General features: G+C 46.3%; 1 protein-coding gene across 1 annotated transcript in view; it reads right to left on the bottom strand.

Annotated features, from left to right (window-relative positions):
• The window catches only part of LOC143786205 (piwi-like protein 1), a 98528-nt gene that overhangs the window by 41393 nt on the left and 41857 nt on the right, over positions 1-15278 (bottom strand). The window lies entirely within an intron of this gene.

Here is a 15278-nt window from a genome sequence, read left to right as displayed (position 1 = left end):
GGGCAGCTTAGAGAAAGGGATAGGAGACGCAGCCTCTGTGATATTGTGCTGACAGGTAACTAAGGCGTTCCGAGAGGGGACCACCTGTCCAGATAGGTAACTGTCATGGTTCCCAATGGCAAGGGAACGTAAGAAACATATAAATAACGAACGAGCTCTCGGGTGATGGAAACTCGAGTTGACCGTGAGCTAAATCTACCACACAACTAACAGTAGCCAGGGAGCATACCTACGGCTTCCTATATGCCACGCGCCAGCCGGAGGACTAACTACGCCTGGTAGAGGAAGAAACAGACCTGGCTTACCTCTAGGGAAATACCCCAAAAGATGATAGCAGCCCCCCACATGTAATAACGGTGAATTAAGAGGAAAAGACATACACAGTATGAAAGTAGATTTAGCAAAGAGAGGTCCACTTACTACATAGCAGAAGGATACAAAAGAGGACTTCACGGTCAACTGAAAACCCTTTCAAAAACCATCCTGAAATTACTTTAAGACTCCTGTGTCAACTCATGACACAGGAGTGGCAATTTCAGCCCGCAAGAGCTTCCAGCTACAGAGAATTACAAAAACTGCAAACTGGACAAAAGGTACAAAACAAAAGGACAAAGTCCACTTAGCTGATCAGCAGACTAGTAGCAGGAACATGCAACCGAAGGCTCTGGTTACAATGATGACCGGCAAGGAAATGACTGGAGAGCAAGGCTAAATAGGAAACTCCCAAACGCTGATGGAAGCAGGTGAAAAGAAGCAGCAAAGTGCAAACAAGTCACCAGTACCACCAGCAACCACCAGGGGAGCCCAAAAAGCGGATACACAACAGGTAACTAAGACGTTCCGAGAGGGGACCACCTGTGCTGACAGGTAACTAAGGCGTTCCGTGAGGGGACCACCTATATTTTTTGTGGAGGGCTCTCACTAGGAGACCGCCTCCCGACTGTTTAGAATATCGTGGCAGGATAGTCTGTAATCACTGTTGTTCAGGTTAGGGACAGACAGGAAACATTAAGCGTGAGGCTCTTTTCCTAGTACGTCGAACGTGAGGCTCCGTACTATATATATATATAGAACACAGTGTTGATATCGCTGCTAGTGGTTTACTGCAGAAAACCATAGTATTCTGTGAGTCATGTTGCGTATCTTAAAGCAGAAGTCAGTGCCCCACAAGTTAGATGAGGATGCTGTTGAAGTCAAGACAATAGTAGAGTCACGGGAGGGCAAGAGGCAGTCAAGAAGCTTATCTGCGAGTTGCGCGAGGCTTAAAGAACAAAGGATAAAAAGTGGTTGATGGAGAGGGAGGATCAGAGAATGTAGAACCCGTGTTTGGTTATAAAATGCCTTTGAACTGTGATCCCACAGATTGTAAAATGGCCGCCGTGCCACTGGTGATGAAAATGCAGTCCCAGCCACCGCCCTGTGATGGCGACGGGACGAGTTCTCCAGAAGCGTAGGTGTGTCCCGTTTGTGTTGTGCAGAATCCAACCTGGGTGGAGACCTGCCGCGTGTGCGTGTACGGGCCGTCCTTGGGGCTCCGCCCAGACCACGGAGGATCATAGGAAAGTTTTGTAGAAATTAAGTCTGAAAACTGCTGCAATTTGTGACTGTGTAGAAGATACGGAGCCTTGTATCAGTGCTGTGTAGGAGAGGGGAGGAGGGAGCGGACCGCTGTGAGATTTCTCCTCTTTCCTCATCTGTGCTACGAACTTAGAGAAAGGGGGGCAAAGAGCTGGGCTTTTGTATTCTCCCTTGTGCGCTGTGGAATGCAGTGATTTTTCTTATCTCCGTGTTACTAGATGGGAGGGGGTGAGTGAATCCCTGCGCGACCTGCTTGAAATTTCTCCCCTCGGTGCTGTGGGCTAGAGGGAAGGAGGGCCATGTATTGCATTCTAAGTTTTCTCTGTCCTTGGTTTAGTACACGCTGAGAGATTTATGTTTAAAGCAATAAGTACTGTATGAAATTGGAAGTGAAATAGACCTGTGCTTAGTCTTAGAGAAAAACTTGTAAGTAATTGAAAGATTGGTAAAAGATTTACCTTCTTATATATAGCAAATTGAAGATCAACAGGGGGGCTCCCTGTTGGATAATATGGTCCCTCCCTAGCTTCGTTATGTCAATTTTCAGATTAAGAGTTTGTTTTAATCGGTGTAAATGGCAGACCCCCCAGCCCGGAAAGGCCCCTACATCTCCTCTTCCCGTGAAACCTTCACACTTACAAGGCCAGACTTTCCAGGAATCTGAAGTTTGGTTCCCCTGTCATTCACGCTACTACATCACACCTCAGGAATCCCAGGTTCTTTTCTCAGTAGGGTATGGGGACATAATTACCCACCAGGTAGGAGCCATAGTGAACCCAGCTAACTCTACCCTGTCACATAGAGGTTGTTTGGCCCAACAGATAGCTAGAAAAGGGAAGCCCAGCCATAGCCCAAGAGTGTCAGGCCTACCTTGTCGTTTATGGCCCCTTGCATCCAGGAGACGCTATGTCCACCCAAAGAGGGAATTTGCCCTGTGATATAGTGTTACACACTGCAGGCCCCGTATATGATTACAAGACACCCGAGCACTGCCGTACAGTATTGCAGACTGCCTTGCAGACAGAGCTCACCTATGCAGGACATGCTACAGGTGTGCTGATTCAGTTTTATGGAGACAAACAGAGACCTGTTGCTTATTACAGTGGCCGCCTGGATACGGTGGCAAGAGGAAGTTCCTCCTGTGTTTGGACTGTGTTGTATTACCCACTGATGGTCCACACCCCACACGATGTATATAGTATCCTTAACCAGGTACAACCTAGCCACATGTCCATGGCTGGACAGCTGCGACTTTGGTGTGCTATTCTCATGCCTACTAATGTTACTTTGAAAAGGTGCACTGTCCTGAACCCCGCTACTCTTCTCCTAGTTCCCCTGGATCCAAAGGGGGGAGGAGTAGGTGACATGAGCAAGGACACTCTTTTTCTTTCTAGAATGGATCCAGAGGAACAAGATTAGGTTTCCAAACCACATGATTGTCTAGAATTAATGTCTCAGGAAACGGCTGGTCTCTAGTGTGCCTATTCTAATGCTGATTTTGAGCTTTTTGTAGATGGATCCCGTCACCAAGATGACCAAGAACGCTACTGTACCAGATATGCTGTGGTCTCAGAACATGAGGTAATCAAGGCAGAGTCAATGCCAGCTCATATGTCTGCACAAGAAGCAGAGCTCAAGGCGCTTACAGAAGCGTGCAAACTAGCAGAAGGTAAGACTGTAAATATCTACACTGATTCCAGGTATGCTTTTGGCATTGCACACGATTATGGGCCTATCTGGAGAGCCAGAGCTTTCCTGACAGCAAATGGCCACCCCTTTAAACATGCTGAGGCAGTCCAGCAACATATGAATGCACTACAGTTTCCCACCCAAGCAGGCATCATAAAGGTAAAGGCACATACCAAAGGCACTGATGGACGGACAAAGGGTAACGCACTGGCAGACCAGGCTGCAAAGAAAGCAGCAAGCACTCCTGTAGCCTCTCAAGTACATCACCTGGACACCCCACCATCTCCACTTGTGTTGAAAGACATCTTAGCCCGGTTACAAGAACAGGCAAGTAAGGAGGAGAAAAATAGGTGGCAAAAGATAGGGGCTTGCTCTGATACCGTCACTGGACTATGGGGGAGGGGTGAAAAGGTCTGCCTACCACAGGTACTGTACCCAATGATGGCACAGGTTCTGCACAGGAATGTGCACCACTCGAAGACGGCCATGTGTGACACCCTACAGAAACAATGAATTGCCCCCGGGGTTTTCCACCTGCGCAGAAGGGCAGGTACAGAGCTGCATGATATGTGCCACACATAATCAGGGTAGGACAGTGAAAACCCAATCCAATCACACTCCCCAGCCCTTTAACCAATTCCAGAGACTGCAGAATGATTATATTCAGTTACCCAGGGTAGGGACGTATGAGTATGTGTTGGTCTGCATTGATTTATTTTCAGGTTGGCCACAAGCCTACCCAGTTGCCAAAGCTACGGCTAAGACAACGGCGAAGAAACTGATGGCTGAGATCATATGCAGGTATGGAGTTCCTGAAGTCATTGAAAGCGATCGGAGTTCCCATTTTACTGGAGAGATCATGTCAGAGGTAATGGCAGCACTGGGGGTAAGTCAAGCATTGCATACTCCATCCGCAGAACAGTGGAAAAGTGGAGAGACTAAATGGAACTCTTAAGCTTAAAATCCAGAAGGCAATGACAGAGACTGGTAAACCATGGACAGAATGCCTTCCTCTAGCTTTGTTTTCAGTAAGATATACCCCAAACAGGAAGACAGGACTGTCACCGTATGAGATTCTGTTTGGCAGGGGCCCCAATCTTGGATGTTTCTTTCCACAACAGTTGCAACTCAAGTACCAGGACTTGACTAGCTATGTGCAGGCCTTACATGGACACCTTGCCAAAGTGCATTTAACTGTCTTCAGTTCTCTTCCAGACCCAGACAAGGTTCTTGGACACCATCCCTTTGTGCCAGGAGACCTGGTGTATGTGAAAAAGTTTGTGCGCAGAGATTGTCTCCAGACAAGATTTGAAGGACCCCACACGGTGATCCTGGTCACCCCCCACTGCAGTAAAACTTGAAGGAAAGAGCACCTGGATCCACGCCTCATATTGTAAAAGAGACCGAACCAGTGTTTAGTCACAGTAGTGACTGAAGGGAAATGTTGCTGTTGTTTTTGACCTTGGGACTAGGGGCCATCCTCGCCCCTACCTCTTCGGCCCCTAATGTAAATGAAAATACTAAGGTCCCACTATTCTCTGGGTAAATCTGACAGCCCTGGTGAATATCTGGCGATTTGATTTCTGTGATGTAGTCAAGGGCCTTGAGACTGAACGGGTGGTAGAGGGGATCATCCAGTTTTATATGTGTGTTACCAGACAATACAACAATAATTGCCATTATTGGACAGATGCTGCCTGGAATACAGGGGATGATTGGGGATATAAACCTAGCGAAGCCATGTTCCCCAAGGATGGGACGGGTAGGAGTCTTTGTGAGAGAATGCATCTAACAGCCCTTCTGCAACCACCTAGAGGCTGTAAATGGGGTAAAAGTTGTCACCCCCTCCTCCTAAATCTTGAAAGCCCCCAATCTGCTGATCTGCAGACGTTCGTACTGGGAAGGCATTATAATTATATATTTAGTGCTGGACCCTATGGGTATTTAGGCCATATACAGCTCCAGGATATTAGCTCTAGACCAACCAAGGCCCCTGTTACCAGTACACCTAAAACAGGCCCAGGTGAGCGTTTGCAAAATGTAGTTAATGAAGTGATCCCCATTCCAGGTCTCAGTTGGCAAGAGGTTTTCTCCATAGAAACACAAACAGCCCCAAGGAAAAACCTATGGTTAGAATGGGTGAGATACAATGTAAGAGTCCAGAATATCTCTGTAGGATGTATTGCTTGTGCTGCTGCGAATACACACCTATACATACATGCATTGCTTTTCCCTGATGACAACACCACTGCCTGTGTCATGAATCTGTTGAAAGGTTTGAAGCCCACTGATTGCCCAGATTACGTCCCACTAATTCATAAGGAACCCAGACTAAAGGTCCCAGGAGAAGTAACCGTATTAGCTGACAATTACACCTGCTATAATTCCCACGACACCACAGGTACACCAGTAGAGATCTCCGAGATAGGTTTCTGCAAAGAGAACAGTCCTCTAGATACTGACTTGCTAATCAAACATACACAATATATTAGAACAAAACTAGGCAACATGTTATCTGGGAAATTTAGAGCACAGAATCGTGCCAGAAAAACCCAGAGTCCCAAGGACAGAGCAACTCCATAAGAAGCATAAGAGAAAAGGAGTAAAACGGAGAAAGCAAATACTGCAAATAATTTATTAAGTCATACAGAAGTTAATACATACAAGTATAATAGCACAGTCAAGGGGATAAAGCTCAAGCATTCGCGCTAGCGAAACGCGCGTCGGGGGTCCTGCTGGACTGAATCCCACCCGGTACACTCCATCTCCGCACCCTGTCGGTAAGCGCCTGTCTGGTTGCCATTATTTCTAGTGTGGGGCGTGATTTTGTGTCTCCATAGGGCTCACTTTATGCCCATGGGCGGCTGCCTCTATACTACTAGTAGATTAGGTATATCTTTACTTGGGTGCTGGCTTATACCGGTGGGGACTCACCCTATTCTTACCATCCCCTTTTTCACTGTGCTATTATACTTGTATGTATTAACTTCTGTATGACTTAATAAATTATTTGCAGTATTTGCTTTCTCCGTTTTACTCCTTTTCTCTTATACACAATATATGTACGATATTTATTGGTTATGTGGAAATGGCAAGCTCCGTCCTAGGTTGCCTAATGCCTGGATAGGCCAATGCACCCTTGTTAAACTAGCCATGCAGTTCAAGATTTTACCTTGGGATCCAAAGACACCTGACGAACCTACCAGAAAGAGGAGAAGTCTCAATCAGCTCCACATGAGTTATGAAGAAGATCCACTGATATATATTAATGCCATTGGAGTGCCAAGGGGGGTGCCTGACCAGTTTAAAGCCCAGAACCAGATTTATGCCGACATTGCTTCTATAATCCCACAGGTGCAGATTAATAAAAATGTTGAATGGATCAAATATATATATACCGTATATACTCGAGTATAAGCCGACCCGAGTATAAGCCGACCCCCCTAATTTTGCCACAAAAAACTGGGAAAACTTATTGACTCGAGTATAAGCCTAGGGTGAAAAATGCAGCAGGTACCGGTGAATTTCAAAATTAGAAATAGATACTCCATACCATTCATTATGGCCCCATAGATGCTCCACATAAAGCTGTGCCATATATAATGCTCTGCACCGTTCATTATGGCCCCATAGATGCTCCACATAAAGCTGTGCCATATATACAATGCTCTGCACCGTTGCCCCATAGATACTCCACATAAAGCTGTGCCATATATACAATGCTCTGCACCGTTGCCCCATAGACAGCTGTGCCATATATATAATGCTCTGCACCGTTGCCCCATAGCTGTGCCATATAGTGCTCTGCACTGTTGCCCCATAGCTGTGCCATATAGTGCTCTGCACTGTTGCCCCATAGCTGTGCCATATAGTGCTCTGCACCGTTGCCCCATAGCTGTGCCATATAGTGCTCTGCACCGTTGCCCCATAGCTGTGCCATATAGTGCTCTGCACCGTTGCCCCATAGCTGTGCCATATAGTGCTCTGCACCGTTGCCCCATAGCTGTGCCATATAGTGCTCTGCACCGTTGCCCCATAGCTGTGCCATATAGTGCTCTGCACCGTTGCCCCATAGCTGTGCCATATAGTGCTCTGCACCGTTGCCCCATAGCTCTGCCATATAGTGCTCTGCACCGTTGCCCCATAGCTGTGCCATATAGTGCTCTGCACTGTTGCCCCATGGCTCTGCCATAGCACCATTGCCCCATAGATGCTCCACATAAATCTGTGCTGCTGCTGCAATAAAAAAAAAAAAAAAAAACACACATACTCACCTGTCTTGCTTGCAGCTCCTCGGCGCCATCTTCCCGGCGTCTCTCCGCACTGACTGATCAGGCAGAGGGCGGCGCGCACACTATATGCGTCATTGCGCCCTCTGCCTGCACAGTCAGTGAGGAGAGACGCCGGGAAGATGGCGCGACGCCCGACGTGTGGAACGAGGACAGGTGAATATGCGATACTTACCTGCTCCCGGCATCCCGCTCCTTCCCCCGGACAGCTGGTCTTCGGTGCCGCAGCCTCTTCCTCTATCAGCGGTCACCGGCACCGCTTCATTAGAGAAATGAATAGGCGGCTCCGCCCCTATGGGAGGTGGAGCAGCCTATTCATTTCTCTAATGAGCGGTCCCACGTGACCGCTCAGGGGAAGAGGCTGCGGCACCCGGAGACAGTGGGACGGGCAGGGGGAGCGACAGGAACGCCGGAAGCAGGTAAGTATATGACAGTGCTCACCCGCCGACCCCACCACCGATCATGACTCGAGTATAAGCCGAGAGGGGCACTTTCAGCCCAAAAATTTGGGCTGAAAATCTCGGCTTATACTCGAGTATATACGGTATATTACAGAGAACAAAGATTCGTTAATCATAGCTGTGATGCCTTTCAGGATATAGTTGAGGACTTGGGCCCTAACGCTTGTATGACCCGTGCTGCAACCCGACCTAAAAGAATTACACTGAATCCTGTCCAGACAAGATCACATGTAGTGATATAAGAAGCTGACACAGGATGTGGTTGGTGGATAGTGGGGACATTAACTTTTAGGAGTAGGCTGACAGTAATCCTTTTGGGAAGGAGCTGTAGACCAGCATGTCATGTCACTCCCCACCACCAGAGAACCAACCATATCAGGTAGGGTAAGACAGATACAGGAGTATTATCCCTGGAGGCCCTCTGACTAGCTAGCTACGCAAAAGCAATTGGCTGACCCTGAGAACCAACCTTTCTCATTCTACAGACAAATAATGACCATATGTTGGACGTATAAGTGCACCTAGGCAGGCCTAGGTAGTTAGTGAGCACAAAAGCAGGTGACTTGCTAGGACACAATTAAGATTTTCTACAAATGTGACAAAAGGAGAGTGTAGAGCTATACTTTGGACGGTTACAGCTGAAATGGGAAGGCATGGAGTACAGCCCCATAAATCCACTTTATGTTAGAGTATAGGTAAATACATTCATTGACGGTATGACCAAAGACTTACGAGACGAAATATAGACAGCCAGACCTGAATGGCGAAATGTAGATCCGAAAGACCTGAAGGTTGCAAAAAGAAGTTGAACAAATTAGGACAATAAGATGATGTGTCATGTATAGTGTTGAGCATTCCGATGCTGCAAGTATCGGGTATCGGCCGATACTTGCTGTATCGGAATTTCCGATACCGAGATCCGATATTTTTGTGATATCGGATATCGGTATCGAAACAACATTAATGTAAAAAGGTGTAAAAGAAAGAATTAAAATAAAAAATATCGCTATACTCACCTCTCCGACGCAGCCGCGACCTCAGCGAAGGAACCGGCAGCGTTGTTTGTTTAAAATTCGCGCTTTTACTTGCTTACGTGAATTCCCGGCTTCTGATTGGTCAGGGCGGCCATGTTGCCGTGACGCGGACCAATCACAGCAAGCCGTGGCGAAATTACGTCACGGCTTGCTGTGATTGGTCCGCGTCACGGCAACATGGCCGCCATTAACCAATCACAAGCCGTGACGTCACGGAAGGCTGGACTTGCGCACTTTTTAAAAAGCGCGCGTGTCCAGCCTCCAGTGACGTCACGGCTTGTGATTGGTCACGGCGCCATGTTGCCATGACGCGGACCAATCACAGCAAGCCGTGACGTAATTTCGTCACGGCTTGCTGTGATTGGTCCGCGTCCCGGCAACATGGCCGACCTGACCAATCAGAAGCCGGGAATTAACGTAAGCAAGTAAAAGCGCGAATTTTAAACAAAAAACGCTGCCGGTTCCCTCGCTGAGGTCGCGGCTGCGTCGGAGAGGTAAAGTATAGCGATATTTTTTATTTTAATTCTTTCTTTTACACATTTATATGGTTCCCAGGGTCTGAAGGAGAGTTTCCTCTCCTTCAGACCCTGGGAACCATCAGGGATACAGTCCGATACCTGAGTCCCATTGACTTGCATTGGGATCGGGTATCGGTATCGGATTGGATTCCGATACTGTGACGGTATCGGCCGATACTTTCCGATACCGATACTTTCCGATATCGGAAAGTATCGCTCAACACTAGTCATGTATGCTGGAGCAGATATATCTTTCTTCTCCAGTTGGTTAGGTGGGATCAAGGGATTCCTTCAATAAGTTTGTTTGGTACTAATTGCCCTCCTTATAGTTGGATCGATAACACAGGTCAACAAAAAAAAATTTTTTTTCTGGTGTCCAAAATATTTTAATGAATTTGGGGTATTTTTGGGGTGCTGATTCTGAATATGTCATCAGTTTTGCCAGATTGGCTCAAGTTTTTGACATTTTTGGTATCTTATTTATAGCACTTGTTGGTAAATGCGACGCATCATCTCATTAATTTCTTTGGATTAGTACTTGAACTGAGCAGTTCTCAATATAGTTTTGTGTTAATTAGTGTTCTAAAAGTTTGTTTATAGCTTGATTTTTGCACTAACTTTATGTTGTTGTCTGTTTTCCAGTGAAAAGCGTGAACTCATCAAGAAGAAGTTGTCTTAACGATCCAGACTCATTCTGTTACATTTGTGGTGAATACACACTGCCAAAACATAGAAGAAACATAACAGACTTCGTAAAAAAAGTGTATTTTGCCTATTTTGGGGTTATGCTTGGGGACCAAGACAAGTTTTGGGCACCACACAGTGTGCAAAGCATGTATCGAATTATTACGAAAATGGAGCAAAGGACAAAGAAAAAGCTTCAAATTTGGTGTTCCAATGGTGTGGAGAGAGCCAAAAAATCATCATGATGACTGTTATTTCTGTGCAGTGCAAGTGCAAGGATTCAATAAGCATAAGAAACGAAAATGGGAGTAACATGGAATCTGCAAGAGGGTCTGTCCCTCATTGTGAAGATGTGCCTGTACCTGTGTTTACCATAAATAACAGTCATCATGATGATTTTTTGGCTCTCTCCACACCATTGGAACACCAAATTTGAAGCTTTTTCTTTGTCCTTTGCTCCATTTTCGTAATAATTCGATACATGCTTTGCACACTATGTGTGGTGCCCAAAACTTGTCTTGGTCCCCAAGCATAACCCCAAAATAGGCAAAATACACTTTTTTTACGAAGTCTGTTTATGTTTCTTCTATGTTTTGGCAGTGTGTATTCACCACAAATGTAACAGAATGAGTCTGGATCGTTAAGACAACTTCTTCTTGATGAGTTCATGCTTTTCACTGGAAAACAGACAACATAAAGTTAGTGCAAAAATCAAGCTATGAACAAACTTTTAGAACACTAATTAACACAAAACTATATTGAGAACTGCTCAGTTCAAGTACTAATCCAAAGAAATTAATGAGATGATGCGTCGCATTTACCAACAAGTGCTATAAATAAGATACCAAAAATCTCAAAAACTTGAGCCAATCTGGCAAAACTGATGACATATTCAGAATCAGCAGCCCAAAAATACCCTAAATTCGATGAAATATCTTTGGCACCAAAAATGCTGTTGACCAGTGTAATCCTCTGTTGTGTTATTCCCTTGTATAAAAAGGTTATTGCCAAGGCAACTCCGACTGGCACCTTCCTCAATCAAGAAATAGATCCACCAGAGTACGATGGTACTGAGTCAGGGGAGATCCCTAAGTACATTCCTCTCAAGAGAATAGACAAAACCCCCCATTCTCAGATGATGCTAAGAGATTTAGTTTAGGGACAGTGGGAGAACTCCATGTGAGGTTAGTGAAGGGTTCAGCTGCCTGGAGGCCTCTCGCTAGGGGAGAGTTTCTGAGGTGTCTGGATGAAGAAATCCACCTCCCCTTTTCCCATCACATGGACAGTCTCAAAGGATCTTTCTGTAAGGGAAAAACTTAGTGTTTAGGGGGGATTGTCAAGGTGAAAATATATTTTCTTATATACCTTTTGTACTTTTATATATTTTATACTGTGAAACAATAAGTTTTCCCTTGCTAATGCAAATGTAACTGTATTAAAGATGGCTGCCAGTGTTCATTCTTCACTTCAGTTTAGAATCTGAAAGGTTAAAGTTTCATTTCTTCTGAAATCGAAACTTGGAAATAGAAAGAAGAGGAGGAATCCACCAGGAGACATCCGACGAATCAGAAGGACTGAGCACTAGACGTATACTGCTTAAACCCCGCCTATTGCATTCCTTTTTAGTACCGTGTATTTGGAAAATAAAGTTCAGTTGGTATGACTGTGGCTGACACATAGTCACATGAGCATGCACTGAGATTGAACCAGCTACCTGTCTGACTCATTCTTACCCGGTACCACATGCTTATAGTTTAATTTGAAATGACTGGTGAATGAGGGTATATTGTCGTTACGACCCCGACACCCTGATGCGCTAACCAAAACACATGAATACCCAAGATGGTGCAAATGACAGAGTCTCACCTTTCTGCCAATTCACTGGGATTAAGATTAAAGCAGCTGGGACTTCCAGCTTCCAGGACAGACTACCCCCACCTGTGGCACGCACAGAAAGGAGGTACTGACAAGCTTAGGAAGATGTCAGTCCATTGAGGCAGAAGGCCAGTTGACCAGAGGGTCACAACCTGGCTTCTCCGAAAAACTCCATGGAGCCAGGTGACTGGTGGGTCCCATTACTTGCTTTCATAAACGTATCCATGGAGCTCAGGTGACCGGTGGGTCCAAATCCTGACTATCCCAAACGTATCCATGGTTCAGCGATAGTGAATGGAGATCTGCATTCTTTAAGCCAGGGCTGTGGTCCTCTAAGCTGACATCCTGAAGAATGTCAAATCTGTGTCCCTCGTGATGGAGCCATGATGTCCTGGCTGCTGTCCTGTAGAGTTTCTGGTTCTTCGGATCTCTTGGCTGTCTGGATGTATATCGGTTTACGAAGGTATAGGTTATAGAGGCGCTTATGTCCTCTTTTTATAGTTAACAACTGTCCTTCAAACATCCAGAGGTAAAGCGGAAGAATGGTGACAAGGTCAACTCACATTGTTTAATTATTGTATTTATTTGCATAGTTTTTCCTCCTGTTTTGCAAGTCAACAAGCCAGCTGGCCTGGACAATGTGTAATCAACATTTCAGCAAACATTGTTCAATTATGCGCCTCTAGTTGCCCAGGATAACAGCACAATGCGTTACATCAAATTTCAACTTACAAGTCAGTATTACAGGATAATGTTACCAAAAGTCTGTTTTCTTGACGAACCAAAAAGAAAAATTCAAAAGTCAACATGTAGATAACAGTTAGTGACTCCTGGCTAACTGAAAATAGGGATTTTTGTGTACTCACCGTAAAATCCTTTTCTCCGAGCCAATCATTGGGGGACACAGACCATGGGTGTTATGCTGCTGCCACTAGGAGGACACCAAGTTGAAACAAAAAGTTAGCTCCTCCTCTGCAGTATACACCCTCCTGCTGGCTCCCAGAGAACCAGTTCGGTGCAAAAGCAGTAGGAGATCATAAACCATAAACATAAACCAAGCGCAAGCCAAAAAATTAACAGGGTGGGTGCTGTGTCCCCCAATGATTGGCTTAGAGAAAAGGATTTTACAGTTAGTACACAAAAATCCCTATTTCCCCTACGCCTCATTGGGGGACACAGACCATGGGACGTCCCAAAGCAGTCCTTGGGTGGGGAGTCACATCACAGATCTAACCCCATGTACCAACTGACTACAGTTGCGCTACCGCCGCTTGCAAAATACATCTGCGAGGGACCGTTTGTGCAGAAGTCTGAGAGCGTAAGCTGTATCAAGTTACAGCCTTGCAGACCTCTTGTGCCGACACCTGATGCCAAAAGGCACAAAAAAGAATGTCTACCGACTGAGTAGAGTGTGCCGTAATCCCCATTGGGATAGGCTTGTTTCCTGACACAGTAAGACATCTGAAAAGACAAGTGAGACCATTTGGTATCGTAGCCCTGAAATGGCTAAACGGTGCCCGAGACCCTCAGGAAGCACAGATAGGTCGTCCGACCTACTGAAGGGCGCCGTCTTCTAGATGCACCTTCGGAAAGCCTTTATTATGTCCAGGTGTGAAAGGCTCATTCCACCGGATGTACTGGAGCTGGACAAGAAAAGAGAGAAGGACAAAGTCCTTGTTAAGGTGGAAAGAGAAAAACCACCTTGGGAAAAAACGGAGACCATAGATGATTCGATGACAGCCTTGTCCTGGGGGAAAATCAGGAAAGGAACGGAACTCGACCAAAAAGAGTGGTAGCTCTGAAACTTGGTTGATAGCGCAGCGAGAAGAAACAGACGACTTCAGAGACATCCTGCAACGGTTCGAAAGGCATCTGTTAAAGGGAACCTGTCACCCCCCCAGGCGTTATAAACTAAAAGAGCCACCTTGTGCAGCAGTAATGCTGCATTCTGACAAGGTGGCTCTTTTAGTTCTGGGTGCTGTAACTTCCGAAATAATCAGTTTTATTATTTGTCCGAAATACCTGCTCCTTAGTCAAGTGGGCCGGCATTTCCCCCCTGCTTCAGACAGCACACAGCTGTCACTCACATTTTCTTGGCGCCGGGCGCCGCCTCCCCCTCACCGCTGTTTTCAAAAGTACCCGGCGCCTGCGCTTTTATCCCCTGCCTGGTGCAGGCGCAGTGAGTGCTGGCTGTCTTTCCTCATATGCAGCCCAGCTGACTGCGCATGCGCCGCCGCCCTGCTTGTGAATCCCAGCCCCGCAGTGACTTATGATTTATTCACATTGCGGGGCTGGGATTCCCAAGAAGGGAGGCGGCGCATGCGCAGTCAGCTGGGCTGCATATGAGGAAAGACGGCCAGCACTCACTGCGCCTGCACCAGGCAGGGGATAAGAGCGCAGGCGCCGGGTACTTTTGAAAACAGCGGTGAGGAGTAGGCAGCGCCCGGCGCCAAGAAGATGTGAGTGACAGCTGTGTGCTGTCTGAAGCAGGGGGGAAACACCGACCCACTTGACTGAGGAGCAGGCATTTCGGACAATAAAACTGATTATTCGGTAGTTACAGCACCCAGAACTAAAAGAGCCACCTTGTCAGAATGCAGCATTACTGCTGCACAAGGTGGCTCTTTTAGTTTATAACGCCTGGGGGGGGGGGGGGGATGACAGGTTCCCTTTAAAGCGCACCCGGGACCATATAAAGGTTGCAGGGCTCTGAATGCAAGATATAGGAGGATACCACATGGGAGACCCCCTGAAAGAAAATGCTCACTTAAGGAATGGAAGTACTTCTGAGCTGGAATAAAACAGATAAGGCCAAGATCTGGAATTTGAGAGAGGGAGAGAGAGAGAGAAAAAAAGAAAAAAAAGAAAAGCTGAGCGCCAAATCTGATTCCAGACCAGTTTGGAGAATTTCCCAAATTGGAGGGAACAGAGAAGACATGAGGACGTCCTGACAAAAAAACGGACGCTGGCAGAGCAGATTTGGATGATCCGGCAGTCGCCATAGGACATCGACGACTATCTGCACTCAATCTGCATATCACACCAAGTGTGTCCTAACCTGGGCGATAAGGATTACTGGAATCCCCTCTGCTCAGGTCTACCTGAAGACTCTCGGAAGTAAATTAAGCGGGGAAAAAAAGCAGGTGCTGA

The sequence above is a fragment of the Ranitomeya variabilis genome, chromosome 7, assembly GCF_051348905.1.
Source record: "Ranitomeya variabilis isolate aRanVar5 chromosome 7, aRanVar5.hap1, whole genome shotgun sequence".
NCBI lineage: Eukaryota > Metazoa > Chordata > Amphibia > Anura > Dendrobatidae > Ranitomeya > Ranitomeya variabilis.
This window is presented reverse-complemented; position numbering and strand designations above follow the sequence as displayed.